Source organism: Schistocerca cancellata, chromosome 8, assembly GCF_023864275.1.
Source record: "Schistocerca cancellata isolate TAMUIC-IGC-003103 chromosome 8, iqSchCanc2.1, whole genome shotgun sequence".
In the NCBI taxonomy this organism is placed as follows: Eukaryota; Metazoa; Arthropoda; class Insecta; order Orthoptera; family Acrididae; genus Schistocerca; species Schistocerca cancellata.
Window position 1 is genome coordinate 308,614,237 of NC_064633.1, and position 13,491 is coordinate 308,627,727.

The following is a 13,491-nucleotide window of genomic DNA, read 5'->3' on the forward strand; positions in this document are numbered from 1 at the left end:
GACCTCATCACGCAATGCGTGGGGAACATTGCGCGCTCTGAAAAATTTCGGTTGCGCGTTGACATTCAGTTCCAATGTGCTTCATAGGTCTTATCGCAACCAAGGCCCAGTGCAAAAATGTCTGCAAATTCTTCACATAGACGAGAAACACTGGCTGAAGGCACAGTCTGGTTCACTGATAGGACCTGATTTACGATAGACAAGTTAAACAACTGAAATAAATCTAAACCAAACAAGTTCACTGCAGAAGAAGAACGAAGGACGTAAAATGACACAAGTTTTGTTTGTCCCTTGTATGTTTCAAGAAGGCTGCACTGTCCTAACACAGGGATATGCTGGCCGGAATAACTATGTAACTTAACATTTGCGGCACGCAACGGAGGTGTGCCCAGTTGTTTGTACGTGTCTTTATTGATCAATGAAACTGCAGCTCCGGTATCGAGCTGGAATGATATCACGTTGCCATTAATTTCCAAGTCTACAAAAAGTTTATTGTCCTGCTGACAACAAGAGCGACTGTTTTGTGCAACGTGAACAGACACTGGTACAGAATCACTTGCGACTTGACGTGATTTCCGTCGATGTCGACGCACGCTTTTCGTGGGACGAACACAGTCCCTGTCAGAGAGAGAAGCACTGGGCGGAGTGGCATTAACGACATGGGTTTCCATGGGCAAAGGTTCACGAGCCCGAGTATTCTTGGTTCGATTCCGGCGTGAAGCAAAGGGCCTGGAATGGTTGTGAGTGTCCGATCTGAGCTTTTTCTGGCAAACACTTTGAACATGACCTTTTTTATTACAGAAAAAACAAATAGCCTGGCCTGACGGGCAATTCTCACGCGAATGTCTAGTAGCACACCGCGGGCATGATTTCACTGCATTTGCATGCTTATGCGGCACACGTGGCTGCGCGGAAGGGCGCGACGGCTGTTTACAGTTCCGTGCAGCTCGCCCGGCGGGCCGGTTAATGTGACACACAGCTGGCGAAGTTTCAAATGATTCCTGAGCAAAGTCAAGCGTGTCTTGCCGATCCAATATGTCCATCACTTGTTGAAGGGAGGGATTGACTAGTTTCAAAATCTGTTCCTTATGCGAACATCAGAAACGTTCTGTGCAATTGCATCACGCTCCATAGTATCTGAATAAGGGAGGCCACATTCACACTCAAAAGCACAATCCCTAGTAAGGCCTTGCAAAGATGCAACCCACTCCCGATTAGTCTGACCGGCCGTACGTTTGGTACGAAAGAATGTATACCTTTTTGCAACTACATTGACTGATTCCTTGAAATAGGCATCTAAAGCAGACAAAATTTCTTCGTAGGACAGAGTTGCTACATCGCGTCGGGGAAACAATTTCACTATCACAGGGTAGGTGGACACACCGACACAAGAAAGGAGATGAGGCTGCCGCTCATTACCTTGAATTCTGTAGGCGGCGAGATGGAATCCAAATTGGCGTGACCACTCCGTCCAGCTTTCCTTTTCTGTCTCAAAAGGCCAAAAAGGTGGTGCAACAGCATGTTGCGGCTGTGGTAGCGGTGGAGCGGCGGCGGCTTTGTCACTATATCCATAGATAAATCAAGCCAAATAAGTCACTTACGGGTGAGAAGTTCAACGCATCCCTTGATTCATGTTACATCATGTATTTGGATGTTAGTTATCTATATGGGTATGAATTGCAGCAATCCATGCCGACTGGCGAGTTTAGATGGCTGCTAAATCCGAATTTAAGGGATTAGGTGAAAAAATCGACGATATGGTGGCTTTTCTGACCTTATTTGTTAGCATGATGCACATGCCAATTTGCGACTATATCCAAAGCAACTAGTTCCACATACGTGTCGACTAAATATATACACTCAGTAAATACACGTTCACCTCTGTAGATGTACATATGCATAGTTTACAGTCCATCAAAACTGTTGTTGTATAACAACCATGCAACTACCACTGCTAGGATTGTAGAATTTAGTTGTATTGTAAGAATAAAAGTATTTCCGAATTAGTTTTTAGCTTTGATTTATATATCTGAAAATTGTTAACATTTCAACCAATGACTTTTTTTGTTATTGTGTTACAATATATGTGTGCACTGAATATTAGAAACAAATTTTACTTCAAAAACCAAATTGTACCTCAAGAAAAAAATTGTAACTCAAGAATCAATATGTGTATGTGGGAACTGAATAAACGAGAAAGCTCGTTATCATATGTTGTACATATAAATAAAGGGTATACACGACACAAATGAATGTTACACTCGAGACGCATTGTAGTGACACTAAGGATATTCACTAACTAGTCGAATCTGTAAAATTTAATCCCGCGAAAGGCAAAGGTCCCGAGTTCCAGTCTCGGTCCTGCACACAGTTTTAACCTGTCAGGAAGTTTCATACCAGGGCACACTCGCTGCAGAATGAAAATTTCATTCTGATGTCTGTACTGTTTGTGTTAGGTAAAGCTTTTGTACTTCAGTTAGTTCTGTTTATTGTATATACTGGTGCATATTTTGAGTTGTTCTTTGGCACTGCGTCTAATTTAGAGTGGAATGTGTTCGTTGTCGAGGTATCAGCTTTTTTCAGCGGATATCCTGAGCTCTCTCACCAAAGTCTTACAGCGACACTGTTTCTAAGTCTTTTAGTGGTAAATTAATCTGGAACGTTGATTATTATGAAAGGCAGCAATGTGTGCTTGTATTAAAATGATTGTTTTTATCAAGCTAGTGGCTGTTTAGGTGTAAAGGGGTAAGTCTCCTGCTGCAAACTGAACACTATGGCTAGTGCTGGTTATGATAAGACGGTTTTCACCTGATAGTTGGACACTGTATTCCGGTAAATGCCTACAGGCATATTTATAAGTGATTTAAGTGAACAGAAATGCTTTAGCTTAACCAACTTTGATACAGTTTAGAGGAGTCCGTTGCTGTCGTGTGCTAATGTATTGTCTATTTTAGTACTGAACCTGGTATGTGGAAGCGTCATGTGTATATATAATGGCCGGCCGGTGTGGCCGTGCGGTTCTAGGCGTATCAGTGTGGAACCGCGTGACCGCTGCGGTCGCAGGTTCGAATCCTGCCTCGGGCATGGATGTGTGTGATGTCCTTAGGTTAGTTAGGTTCTAGGTTCTAAGTTCTAGGCAACTGATGACCAGAGCCATTTGAACCATTTTTATATATAATGTTTTTGTTGTGAGTGCCTGTTACATATGTAACTATTTTGTTGTCAACATGCTTCCTTAATCGTAGTATGTGATCCCTTCTCATTTCATACTTTATAAGATCAGAAATTGTGAACTCTTTATTTAATGAAACTTCCGTCCGGTACTCACAGCTTTACTTCTGCCAGTACCTCGTCTCCTACCTTCCAAACTTTACAGAAGCTCTCCTGCGAACCTTGCAGAACTAGCACTCCTGAAAGAAAGGATATTGCGGAGACATGGCTTAGCCACAGCCTGGGGGATGTTTCCAGAATGAGATTTTCACTCTGCAGCGGAGTGTGCGCTGATATGAAACTTCCTGGCAGATTAAAACTGTGTGCCCGACCGAGACTCGAACTCGGGACCTTTGCCTTTCGCGGGCAAGTGCTCTACCACTGAGCTACCGAAGCACGACTCACGTCCGGTACTCACAGCTTTACTTCTGCCAGTACCTCGTCTCCTACCTTCCAAACTTTACAGAAGCTCTCCTGCGAACCTTGCAGAACTAGCACTCCTGAAAGAAAGGATATTGCGGAGACATGGCTTAGCCACAGCCTGGGGGATGTTTCCAGAATGAGATTTTCACTCTGCAGCGGAGTGTGCGCTGATATGAAACTTCCTGGCAGATTAAAACTGTGTGCCCGACCGAGACTCGAACTCGGGACCTTTGCCTTTCGCGGGCAAGTGCTCTACCACTGAGCTACCGAAGCACGACTCACGTCCGGTACTCACAGCTTTACTTCTGCCAGTACCTCGTCTCCTACCTTCCAAACTTTACAGAAGCTCTCCTGCGAACCTTGCAGAACTAGCACTCCTGAAAGAAAGGATATTGCGGAGACATGGCTTAGCCACAGCCTGGGGGATGTTTCCAGAATGAGATTTTCACTCTGCAGCGGAGTGTGCGCTGATATGAAACTTCCTGGCAGATTAAAACTGTGTGCCCGACCGAGACTCGAACTCGGGACCTTTGCCTTTCGCGGGCAAGTGCTCTACCACTGAGCTACCGAAGCACGACTCACGTCCGGTACTCACAGCTTTACTTCTGCCAGTACCTCGTCTCCTACCTTCCAAACTTTACAGAAGCTCTCCTGCGAACCTTGCAGAACTAGCACTCCTGAAAGAAAGGATATTGCGGAGACATGGTTTAGCCACAGCCTGGGGGATGTTTCCAGAATGAGATTTTCACTCTGCAGCGGAGTGTGCGCTGATATGAAACTTCCTGGCAGATTAAAACTGTGTGCCCGACCGAGACTCGAACTCGGGACCTTTGAATTTCGCGGGCAAGTGCTCTACCACTGAGCTACCGAAGCACGACTCACGTCCGGTACTCACAGCTTTACTTCTGCCAGTACCTCGTCTCCTACCTTCCAAACTTTACAGAAGCTCTCCTGCGAACCTTGCAGAACTAGCACTCCTGAAAGAAAGGATATTGCGGAGACATGGCTTAGCCACAGCCTGGGGGATGTTTCCAGAATGAGATTTTCACTCTGCAAGGTTCGCAGGAGAGCTTCTGTAAAGTTTGGAAGGTAGGAGACGAGGTACTGGCAGAAGTAAAGCTGTGAGTACCGGACGTGAGTCGTGCTTCGGTAGCTCAGTGGTAGAGCACTTGCCCGCGAAAGGCAAAGGTCCCGAGTTCGAGTCTCGGTCGGGCACACAGTTTTAATCTGCCAGGAAGTTTCATATCAGCGCACACTCCGCTGCAGAGTGAAAATCTCATTCTGGAAACATCCCCCAGGCTGTGGCTAAGCCATGTCTCCGCAATATCCTTTCTTTCAGGAGTGCTAGTTCTGCAAGGTTCGCAGGAGAGCTTCTGTAAAGTTTGGAAGGTAGGAGACGAGGTACTGGCAGAAGTAAAGCTGTGAGTACCGGACGTGAGTCGTGCTTCGGTAGCTCAGTGGTAGAGCACTTGCCCGCGAAAGGCAAAGGTCCCGAGTTCGAGTCTCGGTCGGGCACACAGTTTTAATCTGCCAGGAAGTTTCATATCAGCGCACACTCCGCTGCAGAGTGAAAATCTCATTCTGGAAACATCCCCCAGGCTGTGGCTAAGCCATGTCTCCGCAATATCCTTTCTTTCAGGAGTGCTAGTTCTGCAAGGTTCGCAGGAGAGCTTCTGTAAAGTTTGGAAGGTAGGAGACGAGGTACTGGCAGAAGTAAAGCTGTGAGTACCGGACGTGAGTCGTGCTTCGGTAGCTCAGTGGTAGAGCACTTGCCCGCGAAAGGCAAAGGTCCCGAGTTCGAGTCTCGGTCGGGCACACAGTTTTAATCTGCCAGGAAGTTTCATATCAGCGCACACTCCGCTGCAGAGTGAAAATCTCATTCTGGAAACATCCCCCAGGCTGTGGCTAAGCCATGTCTCCGCAATATCCTTTCTTTCAGGAGTGCTAGTTCTGCAAGGTTCGCAGGAGAGCTTCTGTAAAGTTTGGAAGGTAGGAGACGAGGTACTGGCAGAAGTAAAGCTGTGAGTACCGGACGTGAGTCGTGCTTCGGTAGCTCAGTGGTAGAGCACTTGCCCGCGAAAGGCAAAGGTCCCGAGTTCGAGTCTCGGTCGGGCACACAGTTTTAATCTGCCAGGAAGTTTCATATCAGCGCACACTCCGCTGCAGAGTGAAAATCTCATTCTGGATCTCTTTATTTAATGTTTAATAAGTGCATTTTGTTCACTTCTAGAATGTTGGTTGATGACATGCTTTTACTTGATGGTTTTAAATATTATAAGACGAAATGAGATCACTTTACTTATACAGATCTCTGTTTCAAAGCTTCCACTTGTCACTGATCGTGTACTGTCAGCGGCTAAAGAACACACGCGGTCATCGCTACTGATGCTGAGCTCATCGAGATGGCCATGTTCTCACATCTAGCGCCTAGTTCAATCCAAAGACTTGAGGTGTTACTAATAGGCTTCGGATCATGAGACGTAGTAATGAAGTGTGGATTGAGAAATAAAAGAATATTGCTATATAAATTTGTTTTCCCCAACCATGCTCAGTTGCAAACAACCCAGTGCTCTAATCACCGTGTTCCCTGGTTCCACAATTCAGTAAATGTGTTACGCCAGCAGCAATGTAGACTGTCGCTATAATGAACAATGGAATTTTCTCTGTTTCTGGTATTTTGTTTTTCAATTCCAACGCAGGTACATAAATGTGGGGTTTGGGGTGTCACACGCTGCGATTGTTTTGACTTTGTTGGCATCATCGCGGTGCAGAGCCCTGCTACTTGTTTAAAGGTACACAGGGGCTCCAGCGTCACAGTCCATCGCTACCTTACCCCTGCTACCTCTATGGAGAGGCAACAGTGCAGTGCAGCTACATACTCGAGCCATTCACTTTCCAACCATCCGGCCGGCGACAAGAAATACACCCAAAACCGGTACCTCGGGGCTTGATAATGTGTACTCGCGATGCTTGGATTAGATTAGTTTAGATTCAATTTTCTTTCCGTAGATCAGAAAATCAGATGATTCCCGTGGGTGTGTAATACGCCAGAACGTGTAATGCAAAAACATCGAACATTTGTATATAATACTTACTACACTAATCATTTGTCGGGAGACTGTCAAAACAGGTGAATACATTACAGTGGCCGGCCGTAGTGGCCGAGCGGTTCTAGGCGCTACAGTCTGGAACCGCGCGACCGCTACGATAGCAGGTTCGAATGTGATGTGTGTGATGTCCTTAGGCTAGTTAGGTTTAAGTTTGGTTTAAGTTCCACTGAACTGGAACTACTGTTATTTACAGAATTAATACACTGTCAGAATGAAACATCGTTATGCATTTTTAATAAATTTATCATACACAAAATACTAATTTTGACTGTTGTGACCAACTGCTGTCAAAAATGAAATTTAATAGACATTTTTACTTAAAGTGGTCTGGCAGTTGTGATGTATCTTTTGCATTTCTTGCTTTTATGTTTTCGATTTCTTCAAAGGCAGGTGGCCGGAGTGGCCGAGCGGTTCTAGGCGTTTCAGTCTGCAACTGCTCGAACGCTATGGTCACAGGTTCGAATCCTGCCTCGGGCATGGATGTGTGTGATGCCCTTAGGTTAGTTAAGTTAAAGTAGTTCTAAGTTCTATGGGACTGATGACCTCTGGTGTTAAGTCCCATAGTGCTCAGAGCCATTTGAACTATCTTCAAAGGCAAAGAGTAAAGGTGAAGCCGTAGCCCACCGTAGAGCCTGCACCTACCGTAATGTATTTTTGATTTTTCAAGTGTTAAGAAACATAAGATGTTTTTCCTGTTCCACGGTACGAAGAAGCTCTCGCTCTTTGCTAATGAACGAAGGCTGACGCACGTTAATTTAGAGCGCAATGGTTTGAGAGAATAAGTGAAAAAGTCTGTATTTTTTATGTGTGTGGAAGAAGTAATACATTCGTATTTCACCAGTGAAAAATTGAGTTATTAATCCAAGTAGTATTGTAATATAGAAGAATTCAAGAAGCCCACCTGTGTAGTTCGGAGCTAATACGAAGATTCGATTACAAAAGAAATGGTGGATACAGTCAAGATTTTGTAGGTGGATAAGGCGATCGAACGTGGTATTATTAATTGGTAAGTATAAATCTACAGCAAGAGAAAGACTATTTCGTCCACGCAGAACTAATAGGAACCCATTTACAGGCATAGCCCAGCTTACTGTGCTTATCCGAGTGCCGAAAAATTAATCTCATTATTCCCATACATCTATAGATTTATCATATGTTTTATTATATTATAAAGTCCCTGTTAAGAGCCGGCCGGGGTGGCCGAGCCGTTCTAGGCGCTGCAGTCTGGATCCGCGCGACCGCTACGGCCGCAGTTTCGAATCCAGCCTCGGGCATGGATGTGTGTGACGTCCTTAGGTTAGTTAGGTTTAAGTAGTTCTACGTTCTAGGAGACTGATGACCTTAGAAGTTAAGTCCCATAGTGCTCAGAGCCATTTTCAACCCTGTTACGATATTCAGCTACACAGTAGAAGCAGTTGCGTATCAAAAAGTCTTTAAACCCTGCTTAAACCGATGTTTATTTGAAACCAAGATTTTAATGGTTGCTGTAAGTTTATTGAAAATGTGTGTTCCTGAATATTTTTTGGGGCGAAGGTAAGTGATTTTAGCTCTTTATGTAGATTGTTCTTATTCTTAGTATTGATGCTATGTATTGACTTATAGGCTGGAAATAGAGATATATCACTTACAAACAAAATCATTGAGAAATAAATATACTTAGAAGCAGTGCTCAGAATACAAAGTTCCTTGAACAGGTTTCTACGTGATGTTCTTGAATTTACAGCACAAACGATTCTTATTACACGCTTTTGCACACTAAAAATAGCTCTGTTTGATGAGCTACCCCAGAATATGATCCTGTATGACATAACAGAATGAAAGTAAGCAAAGTATGCAAGGTTTTTTTTTTTTACTTATACAGAGCTACTTTTAGTGTGCAAAAGCGTGTAATAAGAATCGTTTGTGTTGTAAATTCAAGAACATCACGTAGAAACCTGTTCAAGGAACTTTGTATTCTGAGCACTGCTTCTCTTCATATGACATCATTCATCCTTCTTACTGCAAATACAGACTTGTTTAGGCGTTTCAGCAGTTCTGTGTAATGCTCTTCCCAACTGAATTTATTATAGAGCTGTAATCCTAGAAATTTAAGAACGTCAACCTCTTCGATCTGCATGTCTTCATATGTTATACACATGCTTGAAGGAAATCTCTAGCAGGTTACGAACTGCATATAGTGGGTCTCTTCAAAGCTTAATGGCAGTGAATTTCTAAATCTGTACTTGACTTGCTACTTATTATAATGTTTGTATCATCTGCAAGCAAAACATAATTAGCATCTGGCAATGTAACAGTCGAGAGATCATTAACATACACAAGGAAAAGCAACGGAACCAAAATGGAATATCCAGGAGCAGCACATGTAATTAATTCCTAATCAGATGAAGGCCGACTGCTTATTGCATAGGTATTTCGCAACGACGCGTTTGCTATTAGATAAGAATCAAACCATTTCGCAGCATTGCCGGTTATAACCTCCAACTTGTTTCGCACCGAACTTTACTATTCGCTTACGCTGAAGTTATATTTAATTAATTTAGCACAATAAGTAATAGCACCTTTTCATGAAACTCATTGTCGTGCCCTTCTGTTCTTGTGAAATCTTAGGAAAACTACTAAATGATATCATCTCCTTTCTCAAATCCTGGATTTTATTAATTAAAACACCCCTTTGCAAACCAACATTTATAAACACTCAACAGAAATCACTTACCGTGTGCCATTACGCCTATATTCTGCCACTCACCTTCCGCCTCGTTACCGAGCAACCGTTGATAGACTCTCTCACACACGACTTCCACTCACGGACTCCAACATCGACTCTCGCTCACACACTTGCGCATTGTCGACTGCAATGCATTCTTTGCTTTATTTTATGATCGCTGCATAGAGTGTATGATCGATACTATCTAAGGGTACTGTACCCTTTCACGGTGACATATAACCCAGTACCACAAAACATTCGAGTGGAAGAGTGTTCAAAACAAGCGAACAGGTGTCTCTACCTAGCCGTAAATACTAGAGAGTTTCTGAGAAAACGACGAACAAAGTTTTCGAAGTGATTTAGATGCCTTTTAGTGCTCCATAGCCTCAGCCTAAATGGTGGCACAGTGATGAGCGTCACGATCTCTTACTATTTTGCCCCGTATTCGAAACTATATTACCGTTTTATTTTACGCTATTTTTCATTTATCTTCCCATGCGCGTAGAATGTTACTACACGAATGTTTCTTATCACGCTAGGGGATACAAGGGAATTATATTAACTATAGTATTACAATTGTTTGCACAGTAAGTGTCATACATTTCTTGTATAATACATGTGTGTATAATATTTTTCAACCTTTTAAATCTTTTAAAATTGTCATATTCTTATATTTGATTCTCATATCAATTCCTATACTAATTCTTTATTGTATTCTTATGTTCTTATACAGGAAGGTGTGGTGAATTCTCTTGGATGATACTGACCATAGAAACATTCCGAACAACAAGAGCACTGTGCAAAGGCAGATTTGTAACAGTGACATTTCTTCATATGAATCTCACGCGGGAAAGAAACGTCGTTAACATTGCCTAAAATTTCACTCGTCGGCAGTAATTTCGCGGCAAAGCACACATGACGGATCACTTTACCGAAAACTGGCGCTTTCAACTGATTTCGATTCAAGATATAGTACAGGATATTCACAGAAAACAATTTCAAAAAAATTTCGCAATCATATAGCAATTATTGTTCGCACAAAATTTGGTGCCTGGAGGACATCAACCCTCATTAACACTTTTATGCTTGTGGAAGCAAAATATGTAGTTACGTGCAAAGTTTGAGCTAAACATTTGTGGGCATATGAGATAATTCGTCATGAAGATGTGGTTGAATAAAATTTACAAAAAATATTTTCATCAACAGGAATGTAATGTAAGGTTTCTGACTGACTTAATCATGGTAAAAAGTTATGCAATTATTTAATACAGCCTCTTAGAGCAGTAAACAATGGCAATATGAAACTTGAAAACCATTCGTTCAAATACGTCTCCGTCCAGCTGTGTATTACCAGCATATGCAGTATTGTCCTACAGTATGACCAACACTGCAAAAAAATTTAAAGTAAGTTATTTTAAAACATTGTAATCTCTACTTCCTTCTTCGAGGATACTGACTTCCGACAGTCCACATATTCCTTGGGATTTTGAGCAGTATAGACTCAGAAATTTTCAGTCGCTGTGCTGAAACTTTCATATTGATTTTCTACTTGGCTCTTCTTATAATACTGCAATCCGGCTCTAAACTTATGTCTCTTAGTCAGGATACACAAATCACAGGATAATCGTTCTAGTGAAAGAGTAAAGGAAATATGACTTCTCATTTTGTTCAACACACGAAGAGAGTAAGTCTGCCCTAAAACTATGTTTGAGAAAAGGGATGAGAAGATATTCGTTCTCGGCATCTGCATCAAAAACAAAGAAAATCTCACTCAGAAACTTCAGTTTTATGGGACGTATATTCCAGGAAGATCCGCTTACACCTAACACGTTCCTCGCTCTCCTTATCAAACAGAATTCTACAGCTCCTCAAAAGCACAACCAGTAGCTCTAGTATTTAGATTCCGCTCGGAATATGCTGAACTGTCCTTGCTGGAAATGGAGTATCAGGTCATATATGGACATAACATGTGATTTTCGGAAAAATATCATTCACACAATTCCGAAGACTGCAGGAGCTGAAAACCGCGAGAATTATCACACAATTAGCTTAACAGCTTATGCATCCAAATTGCTGACAAGAATAATATACAGAATAATGGAAAAGAGAACTGAGAATGTACTGGATGATGATCAGTTTGGCTTTAGTAAAGTAAAGGCACCAGAAATGCAATTCTGAGGTGGCTGATGATAATGGAAGCAAGACTAAAGAAAAATCAAGACACGTTCATGGGATTTGTCGAGCTGGAAAAAGAGTTCGAGAGAGGTGTAGTACTCAATATGTATAAGAGTCAAGTTGGAATAATAGGAGTGGACAACCAATAACTAAGTGCTCGGATTAAAAGGGATGTAAACAGGAATGTATTCTTTCGCCCGTACTGTTCAATGTGTACATCGAAGAATCAGTGATGGAAATAAAAGAAAGGTTCAGGAGTGGGATTAAAATTCAAGGTGAAATGATATCAGTGATACGATTCTCTGATGACATTGCTATCCCGAGTGAAAGTCAAGAAGAATTACATGGTCTGCTGAAGGGGATGGACAGTCTAACGAGTACAGAGTATGGATTGAGAGCAAATCGAAGAAACACGAAGATAATGAGAAGTAGCAGAGATGAGAACAGCGAAAAACTTGTCATGGTGGCCGATGGTCATGAAGTAGACGAAGTCAAAGAATTCTGCTACCTAGGCAGCAAAATAACCAATGACGTAGGGAGCAAGAAGGACGTTAAAACAGACTGGCACTGGCACAAAGGTCATTACTGTCCAAGAGAAGTCTACTAGTATCAAACATAGTCCTTAATTTGAGGAAGAAATTTCTGAGTTTGTACGTCTGGAGTACAGCATTGTATGGTAGTGAATCATGGACTGTGTGAAAACCTGAACAGAAGAGAATCGAAACATTTGAGATGTGGAGCTACAGATGAATGTTGAAAATTAGGTGGACTGATTAGGTAACGAATGCTGCGCAGAATCGGAGAGGAAAAGAATATGTGGAAAACACTGACAAGGAGATGGGAGAGGATGATAGGACATCTGTTAAGACGTCAAGTAATGACTTCCCAGGTACTAGAGGGAGTTTTAGAGTGCAAAAACTGTTGAGGAAGACAAAGATTGGAATATTTTCAGCAAATAATTGAGGACGTATTTTGCAACTGCTACCCTGAGATGAAGAGGTTGGCAAAGGTGGGGAATTTGTGGCGGGTCACAGCAAACCAATAAGAAGACTGCAAAATCACAAATGGATTTGGATAAAAGGTAAAATCCCTGTTTGGAATGTTAATCACCCCAAGCGGAAGATATATATATTTTTTTAAATTTATTTAAAGGCCTCTGGGTACACCAATACAGCCAGTTGCAGCGTACAGCGCTGCCTGTACTGTACTCTGAAGGCATTGATTTACGTTTTCTACAATTTCTGAGTATGAAACTTCCTGGCAGATTAAAACTGTGTGCCCGACCGAGACTCGAACTCGGGACCTTTGCCTTTCGCGGGCAAGTGCTCTACCAACTGAGCTACCGAAGCACGACTCACGTCCGGTACCCACAGCCTTACTTCTGCCAGTACCTCGTCTCCTACCTTCCAAACTTTACAGAAGCTCTCCTGCGAAAGGAGAGCTTCTGTAAAGTTTGGAAGGTAGGAGACGAGGTACTGGCAGAAGTAAGGCTGTGGGTACCGGACGTGAGTCGTGCTTCGGTAGCTCAGTTGGTAAAGCACTTGCCCGCGAAAGGCAAAGGTCCCGAGTTCGAGTCTCGGTCGGGCAAACAGTTTTAATCTGCCAGGAAGTTTCATATCAGCGCACACTCCGCTGCAGAGTGAAAATCTCATTCTGGAAATTTCTGAGTAATTTGAAATAGTCATCGACGATGATGATGATGATGATGTTTGGTTTGTGGGGCGCTCAACTGCGCGGTCATCAGCGCTCATACAAGTTCCCAACCTTTTCTCAGTCCAATCTCGCCACTTTCATGAATGATGATGAAATGATGATGACAACACAAACACCTAGTCATCTCGAGGCAGGTGAAAATCTACAACCCCGCCG